This window comes from Mustela nivalis, assembly GCF_964662115.1.
Source record: "Mustela nivalis genome assembly, chromosome: X".
NCBI lineage: Eukaryota > Metazoa > Chordata > Mammalia > Carnivora > Mustelidae > Mustela > Mustela nivalis.
In genome coordinates this window covers 55,182,608-55,196,786 of record NC_139040.1, presented here as the reverse complement: position 1 = coordinate 55,196,786, position 14,179 = coordinate 55,182,608, and the positions used below count along the sequence as shown (strand labels likewise).

Below are 14,179 nucleotides of genomic sequence, written 5' to 3'. Positions count from 1 at the left end.
TAAACAGGACAATGCCCAAACCCTGTGATTAGGTAACTCTGTGAACTTATTTATCCTCTCTGATCTAAATTACCCATCTATAACACATGGATAATAGCATCTACCTCACAAGGTTGTTTTGAAGAATAATAGTTTAGTCTTCATGGCATCACATGCAAAGAACCTGTCACAGTACCTAGCATACAGTACATGTTCAACAGTGGTAGTTATCAAAGATTAATATTATTGATGGTGTGACAGAACTACAAAAAGTCTGCCATAAAGTTTAAGTTGGCTTATCACAATGTGGTATCTAAGAGGATCTTTCTGTATTCTTTCCTGCTTTATTTGTTTTAGTATTAGTGTCTATTACTCTATTTCAAAGTTACTATTACAGTTAACATTCTCGGTCCGTATTGCTTTGACTGATATAACAGGCTCCTGTTCAATCTACCTGCATTGCGCATTTCACTTTCATGTTCTCCACCATAGAACCTACATTTCATTAAGTTGACCTACTGCCGGGGCACCTGAGTGGCTCAGTGGGTTAAGCCTCTGCCTTTGGCTCGGGTCATGATCTTGGGACCCTGAGATCAAGCCCCGCGTCAGGCTCTCTGCTCAGCAGGGAGGCTGCTTCCCTCCTCTCTCTCTGCCTACTTGTGATCTCTGACTGTCAAATAAATAAATAAAATCTTAAAAAAAAAAAAAAGCTGACCTACTGTGAAACAGTAAAAATGCCAGTAATAGGCCCTGGGAAGTAAACACCTGCTAACTGATTGCTCAAGAACTTATAGCTGCTCTTTCTTATATGATCTCTAAACCCTACCCCATAGGGACGCCTGGGTGGCTCAGTTGGTTAAGCAGCTGCCTTCGGCTCAGGTCATGATCCCAGCGTCCTGGGATCGAGTCCCGCATCAGGCACCTTGCTCAGCGGGGAGCCTGCTTCTCCCTCTGCCTCTGCCTGCCATTCTGTCTGCCTGTGCTCACTCTCCCCCCCCCTCTCTGATAAATAAATAAAATCTTTAAAAATAAATAAAATAAAATAAACCCTACCCCATAAAATCTTTCTGCCTCTAACCCATATCACTTCTTTATAAACTACTTTCTAGTCTTATCTCTCTTGTTTTCAGACATAGCATCTCTCTGAGTCTATCAACTCTAATCTCCATGTTTTGGACTGTATCATTTTGTCCCCTGGGTTATTCATCCCACTACCATAATATTGTAATTCTCCTACTTTTGAAAATAGGCATGTACTTTAACAATCCATTGTAAGAAAAAATTTTAAATATTTCCCCAAAAAACTTCCTTAAACCAACCATATGTATCATTCTATTACTCCATGTCCCAACAATACACACACATGCAATTTACCTTGCATTTATTTATCAGTTCCTTTTAATAGTCCTTTGGTTGTTTAGGATATACTTTATCTCTGAAGTAGACTTTAATTCTCTTGAGGGAAGATCAGAACATCTCTATTTATGTGTCCCTCACAGCACCTACTGCACTGCTCTACAGACATGCTATCAAATAAATTTGTGAAGAATAAATGGTTTCTACATGCCAACAGGGTGTGTGTGTATGTGTGTGTGTGTGTGTGTGTGTGTGTGTGTGTGTGTGTAAACATGAAACAAACTGAATTTGTAAAAAACACAAGATACGAGGCCAGGAAAAAGCAATAAATTATAAATTCGAAAGTCTGAGTACACTTAAAAAATGTCTTATTGGGGAACCTGGGTGGCTCAATGGGTTAAGCCTCTGCCTTGGGTTCAGGTCATGATCTTAGGGTCCTGGGATGGAGCCCCACATCAGGCTCTCTTCTCAGCAGGGATCCTGCTTCCCCCTCTATCTCTGCCTAAATGTGATCTCTCTGTCAAATAAATAAAATCTTAAAAAAATTTAAAAATTTTGAAAAGTCTTATTACAATAAATACAATAAACACTACAATAAAAAACGTACGATGAAAGAGTAACCTAACATAAATGTCAAAAAATAAAATGCTGGAAGAAGAGCTAGGATGATGGAATAGAAGGATCCTAAGTTCTTCTTCTCCCTTGAAAACAACTAGATAACTACCAAATCATCCCGAATACCCAAGAAATCAACCTGAAGACTGACAAAACAAATTCCACAACCAAAGGGATAGAAGAGGCCACATGGAGGAAGGTAGGAAGTACAGGGACATGCTTTGGGGGAGAAACAGATCTCTGATGTTGTGGAGGGGAGGGAGCCCTGGTCTGGGAGAATGATAAGGGAGAGAGAAGCATATAGGGGAACACACAGGGAGAATACTTCTCCAAAGCCACTGGCTGGGAAAACAAGAGGGGGAGATTTTTGTGAGTTTTTACAACCAGCAGGGATTGAAGACTAGAGTTTTAGAAATCCACAGCATGGCTGGGATAGAGTCTGGAAGGCACACTGCACTGCTCCTGGGGAGAAGACATGAAAACAACCTGGGGACAGACAGCCATCTAAAGTAGCCCTGGGACACCCAGGGGAGATAATTCCCTCTTCTCAAAATGAGTTCCTGGGAACAAGCACTGAGATCCCTCTCCAGAGACAGTGGAGCTGCCTGATTTCACTTCCCTCCCCCTCCCCTCAGCATAAAAAAAGAACCAACTGTTATAAACACCAGAGCACCTACAGTGGCTGCCTTACCTGCTTATATCAGGTCCAACACCCCTGCACTCTACCCCCACTGACCTTCTTGGTCAAGTTGGTCCTTGATCCTTGGTCCTTGGCAGGACCCTGCCCCAGAAGACCAGCAGAAACCCCTGCTCAAACAACATCTCCTGATTAGAGAGTTATGCAAAGATTCAGGCCTAGTGGAAGTAGTATTGGGTCTCATTTAACAAACAGACCAGAGTACACCTAGTTAAACTCACCACACTGCCCAAGGATAAAACACTGCCCAATGAAGGCAAGGACAGACTCTGCAGATAACTGGCCTGAAGGACAGAGCACCCAAAACAAGCAGCAGAATGCATGCAGCATGCATCAGAGACACGCCCTGAAGCATCAGGCCCTGGGCGCTATATGACATCTTCTTCATAAAGCCATTACACTCAAAAGCAGGCAACAGAACAAGCTTTTCCAACAAACAAATAAATCAGAAACCTAGGGAAAATGCCAAGATGGAGGAATTCATCCCAAATGAAACAAGATAAGGTCACAACCAGAGATCTAAGTGAAACAGATATAAGTAATATGTCTGAATGGAGAACTGAAAGCAACAATCATAAGGATAATGACTGGGCTTGAGACAAGAGTGGAAGACTTCAGGATGGCCCTTACCACAGAGATAATAGAGTTAAAAAAAAAAAAAAACAGAAGTGTAAACTGCAATAAGCAAGATTTTAAACAGATTGGATACAATGAAACAAGGATAAAAGAAGCAGAGGAACAGGTAAGTGATATAGAAGGTAAAATAATAGACAAATATGAAGCTGAACAAAAGAAAGAAGAATTATGGATCAGGAGAATATATTTAGGGAACTCAGTGACTCCATCAAACAAAGTAACATTCGTACTATACAAGTCTGAGAACAAGAAGAGAGAGAAGAGGGGGGCAGAAAATTTATCTGAGGAAATAACAGCTGAAAGATTCCCTAATCTGGGGAAGGAAAAAGACATCCAAATCCTGAGGCACAGACATCTCCCATCAAAATCCACAAAAGCAGACCAACACCAAGATTAATTATAATTAAATTTGCAAAATATAGCTATAAAGAAAAAAAATCCTAAATGCAGCAAGACAAAAGAAGTCCTGAACTTACAAAGGAAGACCCATAAGACCATCTGCAGATATCTCCACAGAAATTTAGTAAGTAAGAAGACAGTGGCATGATATACTCAAAGTTCTGAATGGGAAAAATCAGCAGCTAAGAATACTCTACCAACCAAGGCTATCATACAGAACAGAAGGAGAGATGAAGAGCTTCCCAGAGAAACAAAAACTAAAGGAGTTTGTGACCACTAAACCAGCCCTGGAAGAAATACTAAAGGGAACTATTTGAGTCGAAAGAAAAGAACAAAAGTGACAAAGAGAAGAAAGGAACAGAGAAAATCTCCGGACACGACAAAACAAGTAATAAAACGGCAATAAACATATAGCTATCAACAGTTCTGAATACAAATGGAATACATGCTCTAATCACAAGACAGAGGACAGCAAAATGTATAACAAAACAAGACCCATTTAAATGCTGCCTACAAGAGACTCATTTTAGACCTAATGACACTTGCACACTGAACATGAGGGGATGGATAAACATTTATCATGCAAATAGACATCAAAATGAAGCCAGAGTAGATTATAATAAGAGATGAAGAAGGGTATTATATCATAATAAAGCAGACTATCCAATAGGGAGATCTAACAATTGTAAATATTTATATCCTCAACATGGGGAGCACCCAAATGTATAAAAGAATTAATTAAAAAACATGAAGAAACTCATTGATAATAAGACAGTAATACTACAGGACTTTAACACCCCAATTACATCAATGGACAGATCATCTAGGCAGAAAATCAACAAGGAAACAATAGTTTTGAATGCAATACTGGACCAAATGGACTTAACAGACATATTCAAAACACTTCATCCTAAAGCAACAGAATATACATTCTTTTCGAGTGCACATGTGACATTCTCAAGAACAGACCACATACTAGGTCACAACTCAGACCTCAACAACCACAAAAATATGTGATCATACCATGCATCTTTTCAGACCACAATGCTATGAAACTTGAAGTCAAAAACAAGAAAAAATTTGGAAAAACCACAAATACATGTAGGTAAAACAACATGCTACTAATAAATGAATGGACCTGGGGTGCCTGGTTTTAGCTAAGATCATGATCTCAGGGTCGTGAGACTGAGCCCCATTTTGGCTCTGTGCTGAGTCTGCTTGAGATTCTCTCTCCATGTCCCTTTTCATTCTCTCCTTCTCTCTCTCTAAAATCAATAAATAATTCTAAAAAAAAAAAGAGGATGAATGGGTCAACCAGGAAATTAAAGAATTAAAAAAAAAAGATGGAAACAAATTAAAATGAAAACATGACAGTCCAAGAAAGAAAAATCTCAAATAAACAACCTACACTTACACCTAAAGGAGCTAGACAAAGAAATACAAATGAAGCCTAAAGCCACCAGAGGAAAGAAAATAATAAAGATCAGAGCAGAAATAAATGATAAAGAAACTAAATAAACAAACAAACAAAAAACAGTAGAACCCATCAATGAAACTAGGAGTTGATTCCTTGAATTGTTAAGTGGTAAACCCCTAGCTGGACTTATTAAAGAGAAAGGAGAAACTGGACCCAAATAAATAAAATCAGAAATGAGAGAGAAGAAATAACAACCAACACCACAGAAATACAATTATCAGATATTATGAAATTATCAGAAAGTATTATGAGAAATTATATGTCAACAAATTGGACAACTTGGAAGCAATGGATAAAGTCCTAGAAACACATAAGCTACCAAAACTGAAGCAGAAAGAAACAGAAACAGATGCAGAAGCACCAAAGAAGCTGAATCAGTAATCAAAAATGTCCTGACAAACAAAAGTCCAGGGCCAGATGGTTTCCCAGGGGGAATTCTACCAAACATTTAAAGAAGAGTTAAGGCTCTCTGCACAGCAGGGAGACTGCTTCCTCCTCTCTCTCTGCCTGCCTCTCCACCTACTTGTGATCTCTATCTGTCAAATAAATAAATAAAATTTAAAAAAAAATAAAAAAAAAGGTGGGGGCACCTGGGTGGCTCAGTGGGTTAAGCCTCTGCCTTCGGCTCAGGTCATGATCTCAGGGTTCTGGGATGGAGCCCTGCATCGGGCTCTCTGCTCAGCAGGGAGCCTGCTTCCTCCTCTCTCTCTGCCTGCCTCTCTACCTACTTGTGATCTCTGTCTGTCAGATAAATAAATAAAATTACAAAAAAAAATTTAAAGAAAATAATTAAAAAATTAAAAAAAAAGAAGAGTTAAAAACTTTTCTTCTGAAAGTATTCTAAAAAAACAGAAGAGGAAGGAAAACTTCCAAATTCATTCTATGAGGCCAGCATTACATTAATTCCAACACCGAACAAAGACTCCATTAAAAAAGGCAACTACAGGGTCACCTGGGTGGCTCAGGGGGTTAAGCCTCTGCCTTCGGCTCAGGTCATGATCTCAGGGTCCTGGGATCGAGCCCCACATCGGGCTCTCTGTTCAGCAGAGAGCATGCTTCTCCCTTTCTTTCTGCCTACTTGTGATCTATCTCTCTGTCAAATAAGTAAATAATAAAATCTTTAAAAAAAAAAAAAGGCAACTACGGGCTGATATCCCTGATGAAGATGGATATAAAAAAATCTCAATAGGATACTAGCAAATTGAATCTGACAGTACATTAAAAGAATCATTCACCATGATCAAGCAGGATTTATTAATGGGCCACAAGAAGTTTCAATATTCGGAAATCAATCAATATGATACACCACAGTAATTTAAAAAAAAAAAAGATAAGAACCATATGATCCTTTGAAAAGATGTAGAGAAAACATCTGACAGACAGAGTACAACATACATTCATTATAAAAAAAAAACAAAAAAACAAAACAAAACAAAAAAACCTTCAGGTCACCTGAGTGGTTCAGTGGGTTAAGCCTCTGCCTTCAGCTCAGGTCATGATCTCAGGGTCCTGGGATCGAGTCCTGCATCGGGCTCTCTGCTCAGCAGGTAGCCTGTTTCCCCCTCTCTCTCTGCCTGCCTCTCTGCCTACTTGTGATCTCCCTCTCTCTGTCAAATTAAAAAAAAAAAAAAACCTTCAACAAAGTAGGGTTAGAGGGAACATACCTCAACATAATAAAGGCCACATATGAAAAATCCACACCTAGTATCATTCTCAGTGGGGAAAAGCAAAGAGTTTTACCTCTATAGTCACAGACAAGATAGGGATTTCTACTCTTATCACAATTATTTCACATAGTACTGGAAGTCCTAGCCACAGGAATCAAATAATACAAAGAAATAAAAGGCATCCAAACTGGCAAGGAAGAAGTTAAACTTTCACTATTTGCAAATAACATGATACTCTATAAAGAAAACCCCAAAGACTGCACCAAAAAGCTGCAAGGACTGATACACAAATTCAGTAAAGTCACAGGATACAAAACCAACATACAGAAATCTGGTGCACATCTATACAACAATAATGAAGTAGCAGAAAGAGAAATCAAGGAATTGATCCCCTCCTACAAATATTCCCAAAATCATAAGATACCTAGGAATAAACCTTTCCAAAGAAGGAAAAGATCTATACTCTGAAAACTAGAACACTTATGAAAGAAATTGAAGATGACACAAAGAAATGAAAAAACATTGCAAGCTCATGGATTGGAAGAACAAATATTGTTAAAATGTCTATACTGCCCAAAGCAATCTACACAGTTCATGAAATCTTTATCAAAGTTATAGCAGCATTTTTCACAGAACTAGAACAAAAAATTCTAAAATTTGTATGGAACCACAAAATACTCCAAATAGCAAAATCCAATCTTCAAAAAGAAAAGCAAAGCTGGAGACATCACAATTCAAGACCTTAAGTTATATCATTACAAAGCTGTACTGATCAAGCATAATATTGGCACAAAACTAGATACACAGATCAACAGAATAGAGAGAAAACCCAGAAATGAACCCACCACTATCTGGTCAATTAATCTTCAGCAAAGGAGGAGAGAATATCCAATGGGGAAAAGACAGTCTCTTCAACAAATGGTGTTGGAAAAACCGGAGAGCAACATGCACAAAATGAAATTGGACCACTTATTTATACTATATACAAAAATAAATTTAAAATGAATGAAATACCTAAAAGTGAGACAGGAAAACAATAAAATCCTAGAGAAGAACACAGGCAGCAACCTCTTTGACATTGGCTGTAGCAACTTCTTACTAGATATGTCTCCTGAGGCAAGGGAAATAACAGCAAAAATAAACTATCAGGACTTCATCAAAATAAAAAAGATTCTGCACAGTGAAGGAAATAACCAAAAAATCTAAAATGGAACCTACAAAATTGGAGAAGACATTCTCAAATGATGTATCTAATGAAGGGTTAGTACCTAAAATTTATAAAGAACTTTTCAAAATCCACACCCAAAAAACAAATAATCCAGTTAAAAAATGGGCAAAAGACATGAACAGACATTTTTTCTAAAAGACACACAGATGGTCACCAGACACATGAAAAGATGATTAACATCACTAATCATCAGGGAACTAAAAATCAAAACTACCTCATGCCTGTCAGAATGGATAAAATTAACAACACAGGAAACAAAAGGTCTTGGCGAGAATGTGGAGAAAGGGGAACCCTGTTACGCTGTTGAAAGGAATACAAACTAGTACAGCCACTCTGGACAACAGTATGGAGGTTCCTCAAAACATTAAAAATAGTACTGTACAACCAAGCAATTGCACCACACGGTATTCACCCAAAGAATACAAGAATATTACCTTAAAGGGATGCATGCACCCTGATGTTTACAGAAGCATTATCAACATAACTAAATTATGGAAAGAGCCCCAATGTCCACTGACTGATAAATTGAAAAAGATTATGTGAGATATACATATAGTATATATATATACACATATATATAAAATCTAGGAATAGTAGTTAGCCATGAAAAAGAATGAAATCTTGCCATTTGCAACAAGATGTGTGGAGCTCATAGGTATTACGCTAAGGGAAATAAGACAGTCAGAGAAAGACAAACACCACATGATTTCACTCATATGTGGAATTTAAGAAACAAAAGACATGAACATAGAGGGGGGAAGAAACAGAAGAAAACCAAGAAACAGACGCTCAACTATAGGTAACAAGCTGACGGTTACCATAGGGGAGGTGTGCGGAGTGGGGGGTGCAAGGGTGGGGGAGAGTTGGGGGGCAGTTAAATAGGTGATGGGGATTAAGGAGAGCCCATGGGATGAGCACCAGGTGTTGTATATAATTGCTGAATTACTGAATTCTACACTTGTAAGTAATGTGTATATTAACTAACTGGAGTTTAAATAAAAACTTGGAAAAAATAAAGAATATTTACAGTTCCACTAAAAAAAAGAAATAAAATGCCAAGATCTTTACCGTTATAATACAATAATTTTAATTAAATATAATAAAATAAAATGCAGTATCATTAATGATCTAATCCTACCTTTTAGATCTAGGAAAGTAAAGTGGGAAAAGTTCTAGATGCATTAATTATTAGGCAAGCCACTTAATCTCTCAGACCCATTTATAAAATGGGAATCAGACCAGCTTCCTAACCTTTCATGAGGCTGTTGTATCATAAATGAGCTAACATATATGCAAAGTATTTTACAAACTCCAAAAGACTAATTAAACATGAGACAGTAATCAAATATAAAATACTGCTAAACTTTGCAAAGGTCAACAGACAACTCAAAATACACATATCCAGGGCTTTTAAAACCTGGGTTTTTGAAACCTCTTTGATCAGATTACGCTATGATACTATTGTCATTAGCAACATTAAAAATGAAGAGCAAGGGACGCCTGGGTGGCTCAGTTGGTTAAGCAGCTGCATTCGGCTCAGGTCATGATCCCAGCGTCCTGGAATCGAGTCCCACATCGGGCTCCTTGCTCGGCGGGGAGCCTGCTTCTCCCTCTGCCTCTGCCTGCCATTCTGTCTGCCTGTGCTTGCTCTCTCCCCCCCCCTCTCTGATAAATAAATAAAAAAAAATGAAGAGCAATAATATGACATGTGATTTGTATATTTTCCACAGCATTATTTACACTCTACATTTTTATTTTAAAAAGCAAATAAACCAAAGTGTGTTCTAAGAGGGATCTAAGGTGACAACTTTGAGTAGAAGTCCCACATCTACAAATTAAACTAAGGGATGACATGATAATCAACTGCATTTTAAAGATAAGACAAAATATGACAATTTCTTCTTATTATAGACCTTGATAATGACAGCATGGAAACTGAACACAGCAACTGATCTAGTTAATGGCTCTCTATTACCTTCTGAGAAAAGGGCCTTTCTACAATGAATGAAATGTATTAATGCTGAATAATCTGGAAAACAGGACAAAATAATTAAAGGTGTAAGTATAAGAAATTTTTTTGTAAACTTGTAAATTTGTCCTACAACTATAAATCAATAAGTCTTACTCTTCTCGATATCATTTTGTGAAATCCCTAGCACTATGGAAAACATATGCAATAAAAACACAAGATTGGGGCGCCTGGGTGGCTCAGTGGGTTAAGCCGCTGCCTTTGGCTCAGGTCATGATCTCAGGGTCCTGGGATCGAGTTATGCATCGGGCTCTCTGCTCAGCAGGGAGCCTGCTTCCTCCTCTCTCTCTGCCTACTTGTGATCTCTCTCTGTCAAATAAATAAATAAAATCTTTAAAAAAAAAAAAAAGATTGTCCTTAGTTTCTGTTAAAAACAATGTTTTTGTACTTCAGCTAAGGTTAAATTTAATACCTAACTAGAATTTACAAGGACACCAGAAAACTCCCAAAACTCCACTTAACGCACTAGTAAACAAAATTCTGTTCATCAAAAGGAACTCGCATTTCCTCAAATTTAAAACTTTATATTGTGATAAAAAAATTCTTAAAATAGATAATTCAACCTTTTGAAGAAAAATTAATAAATTAAGAACTCACATTTATAAATTTTAAAGTGTTTGAAAAATATAAAAACATATTTGCTAGTTGTTAATGAATGTGGTCGGATTCTAAATTCTCAATGGAAACTATGAGTTCAACAATGCTATTGTGATTTTAACATATAAAGGAGAAAAAATCCGCCTCATTAGTTCTTATAAAACTTTTCAGTATGGGGCGCCTGGGTGGCTCAGTGGTTTGGGCTGCTGCCTTTGGCTCGGGTCATGATCTCAGGGTCCTGGGATCGAGCCCCGCATCGGGCTCCCTGCTCCGCAGGAAGCCTGCTTCCCTCTCTCTCTCTCTCTCTGCCTGCCTCTCTGCCTACTTGTGATCTCCGTCTTTCAAATAAATAAATAAAATTAAAAAAAAAAAAAACTTCAGTATCAAAATAGATACCGATGAAATAGATACAAAATAGATACAAATGAAATCTAATGTCACTTTTATTGCCAATTCAAATTTCAAAGGCCATTTACAGTCCAGTATAACAATGCTGAGATAATTTTACCAACCTGTAGCTGATGAATACTACTTTTTCTAATGCTTTTTATACTAACTTCCAAGATATATATATATATAAAATCTTAAAAACCTGGGGGTATAAATTCAGGTATTATCTAGTATTGATTATCAAGAAATTATATTACCAAAGTAATACCTCAAAGTGAATGCATCTGATTTATGCCTTGTATCAGTCACAGTTTGAGATGAGTCAAATAAAAAATTGCCAACCAACCGGTTAATTTATTCAGCACAGGTTTTAACTTTTCATTTTTCAGCCATTTGTGTCTCTTTCACCACAGTATAGGTTGTTGCAAAAATGGTATTCATTTACTTAGTTGTATATGCTTTGTTCTAAGCCAATCATTTCTGATTTGCAGATATATGTTAAATTACACCAGCTGTTTATTCCTACAAATAAATGTTCCATAGTTACCCATCAGAGTTAGAAAAATCAGGCAATCAAAAAGTTATTGCTCCAGAAATGAGCAATATAAAAAAAACACTGTATTTAATTTTTAATTGCTACAATAAAATATATTGGTAAATATTTTTTGCTACTCTAACCAACTTTAAATATTAACATATATTATGGAATATAGCTGAAATACTAACCTGTTACATTTTTCCAGGAACAAAATTTCATAAGATGATATACAGCAAGTACTGCTAGTTGTCTACACAGCAACCATTAGTGTCTTCCTCCCTGGCACAAGAGATGCAATTCTGGAGCTAGGTAAAGGATCATGGCTGATTAAAGCCAACTATAGCAATTCACAACCCTTTGCTGCTGACTGATTTAGGAGTGAGCTGGCTATCCAGTTTTGGCCAGTGAGACAAGGAAGAATGTGCTGAAGGCTCCTGATGAAGACTCTTTAACATAACAGTAATAAAAAAAAAAAAAGAAGGATACATATGGGGCGCCTGGGTCGGGTAAGTGTCTGCCTTCAGCTAAGGTTATAAACTCAGGATCCCAGGATCAAGTCCCACATGGAGCTCACTGCTCAATGGGGAGTTTGCTTCACCCTCTCTCTGTTTTCTCTCTCACATGTACGCTCACACGCTCTCAAGTAAATAAATTAAATACTTTTTTAAAAAAGTGATACATATGTTAGGAAAACTCTCCTCCTTCCTATCATGTTTAGAGGTCTTGCTGCATGAAAATCTGTTCAGATTCTGGAAAACACTTTTTAACTTGAGACAGCAAGCTAAGAGAAGTGCAGAGCAGCCACCCCAAAGCTCTGATGTGATTAAGATGCTCAATTAATGGGAAAAAATACAAAAACAACAACAAAACGAGCAAGAATGGCAGTAAATATGTATCTGTCAATAATTACTTTGGATGTAAATAAACTAAATGTTCCTATCAAGACAGAAGGTGACACAGTAGATAAAAAAAAAAAAGACCTATCTATATGCTACCTACGAAAGACCTGTTTACCTGCACATTAAGAGAGAGGATGGAGAAATGTTTATCATGCAACTGAATGTCAAAAGACAGACAGGAGAGCAGCACTTACATTGGGACAAGACAGAATTTACAACAGACTGTAACAAGAGACAAAGGTTACTATATAATTAAAAAGGAGACAATCTGACAGGAGGATGCAAGAATTTTAAACGTTTATGCACCCAACAAGGGAGCACCCAAACAGATAAAAGAGTTAATAACAAACATAAAGAGGGATGCCTGGGTGGCTCAGTGGGTTAAGCCGCTGCTTTCAGCTCAGGTCATGATCTCAGGGTACTGGGATCGAGTCCCACATCGGGCTCTCTGCTCAGCAGGGAGCCTGCTTCCTCCTCTCTCTCTCTGCCTGCCTCTTTGCCTACTTGTAATCTCTCTCTGTCAAATAAATAAATAAAATCTTCAAAAAAAAATAACAAACATAAAGAAACTAACTGATAATAACACAATAATAGAAGGGGACTTAAAACACCCCACTTACATCAATGGGATTCATCATCTAAACAAATCAACAAGTAAACAACGGTTTTGAATGACATGCTAGACCAGAGGGATTTAACATATATATTCACAATATTTCATTCTAAAACAGAATACACATTCTTTTCCAGCCAACATGGAACATTCTCCATAACAGATTACATATTAGACCATAACACAAGTCTTAAATTCAAAAACACTTTAGTCCTATCATGTACCTTTTCTGATCACAACACAATGAAACTAGAAATTAAGCATAAGAGAAAAATCTGGAAAGACCACAAATACATGGAGGTCAAACAACATGGTCCTAAACAATGAAAGGGTCAACTAGAAAGTCAAAGAAGAAATAAAAAAAATACATGGAAACAAGGGTGCCTAGGTGGCTCAGTCCATTGGGCATCTACCTTTGGCTTGGGTCATGATCCCAGGATCTCGGGATAGATCCCTGTGCCAGGACCCCTGCTCAGCGGGGAGCCTGTTTCTCCCTCTCCCTCTGCCTTTCTACCCATGCTTGGGCTCACTCCCCCATGCTGCCTCTAATAAATAAATAAAATCTTTTAAAAAATACACATGGAAACAAATGAAAATGAAGACAAAATAGTCCAAAATCTTTTGGTTTCAGCAAAAGCAATTCTAAGAGGAAATTATATAGCAATACAGGTCTACCTCAAGAAGCAAGAAAAGTCTCAAATGAACACCCAAGCTTACAACTAAAGGAGCTAGGAAAAAAAAAAAAAAAGAACCACAATGAAACTGAAAGCCAGAATAAGGAAGAAAATAATAAAGATTAGAGCAACAATAAATGATGAGAACTAAAAAAGACAATATAACGGATGAATGAAACCAGAAGGAGGTTCACTGAAAAAAAACTGATACAAATGATAAACTTCTAGCCAAACTTAGAAGAAAAAAGAAAGGACCCAAATAAAAATCATAAATTAGAGATGAGAAATAAAGAACATCACAGAAATACAAACAACTATAAGAGAATATTCTAAAACATTATATATAAACAAATTGAAAAACCTAGAAATGGATAAATTCTCATGA

At 37.3% G+C, this 14,179-nt stretch overlaps 1 protein-coding gene and 1 long non-coding RNA gene across 7 annotated transcripts in view; one reads left to right on the top strand and one right to left on the bottom strand.

The window, feature by feature from the left end:
- LOC309855577 overlaps window positions 1-14,179 on the top strand; it is a 226,849-nt gene that overhangs the window by 53,525 nt on the left and 159,145 nt on the right. The window lies entirely within an intron of this gene.
- Window positions 1-14,179, bottom strand: part of CHM (CHM Rab escort protein) — a 239,583-nt gene that overhangs the window by 154,874 nt on the left and 70,530 nt on the right. The gene's annotated exons all lie outside the window — the stretch shown is intronic.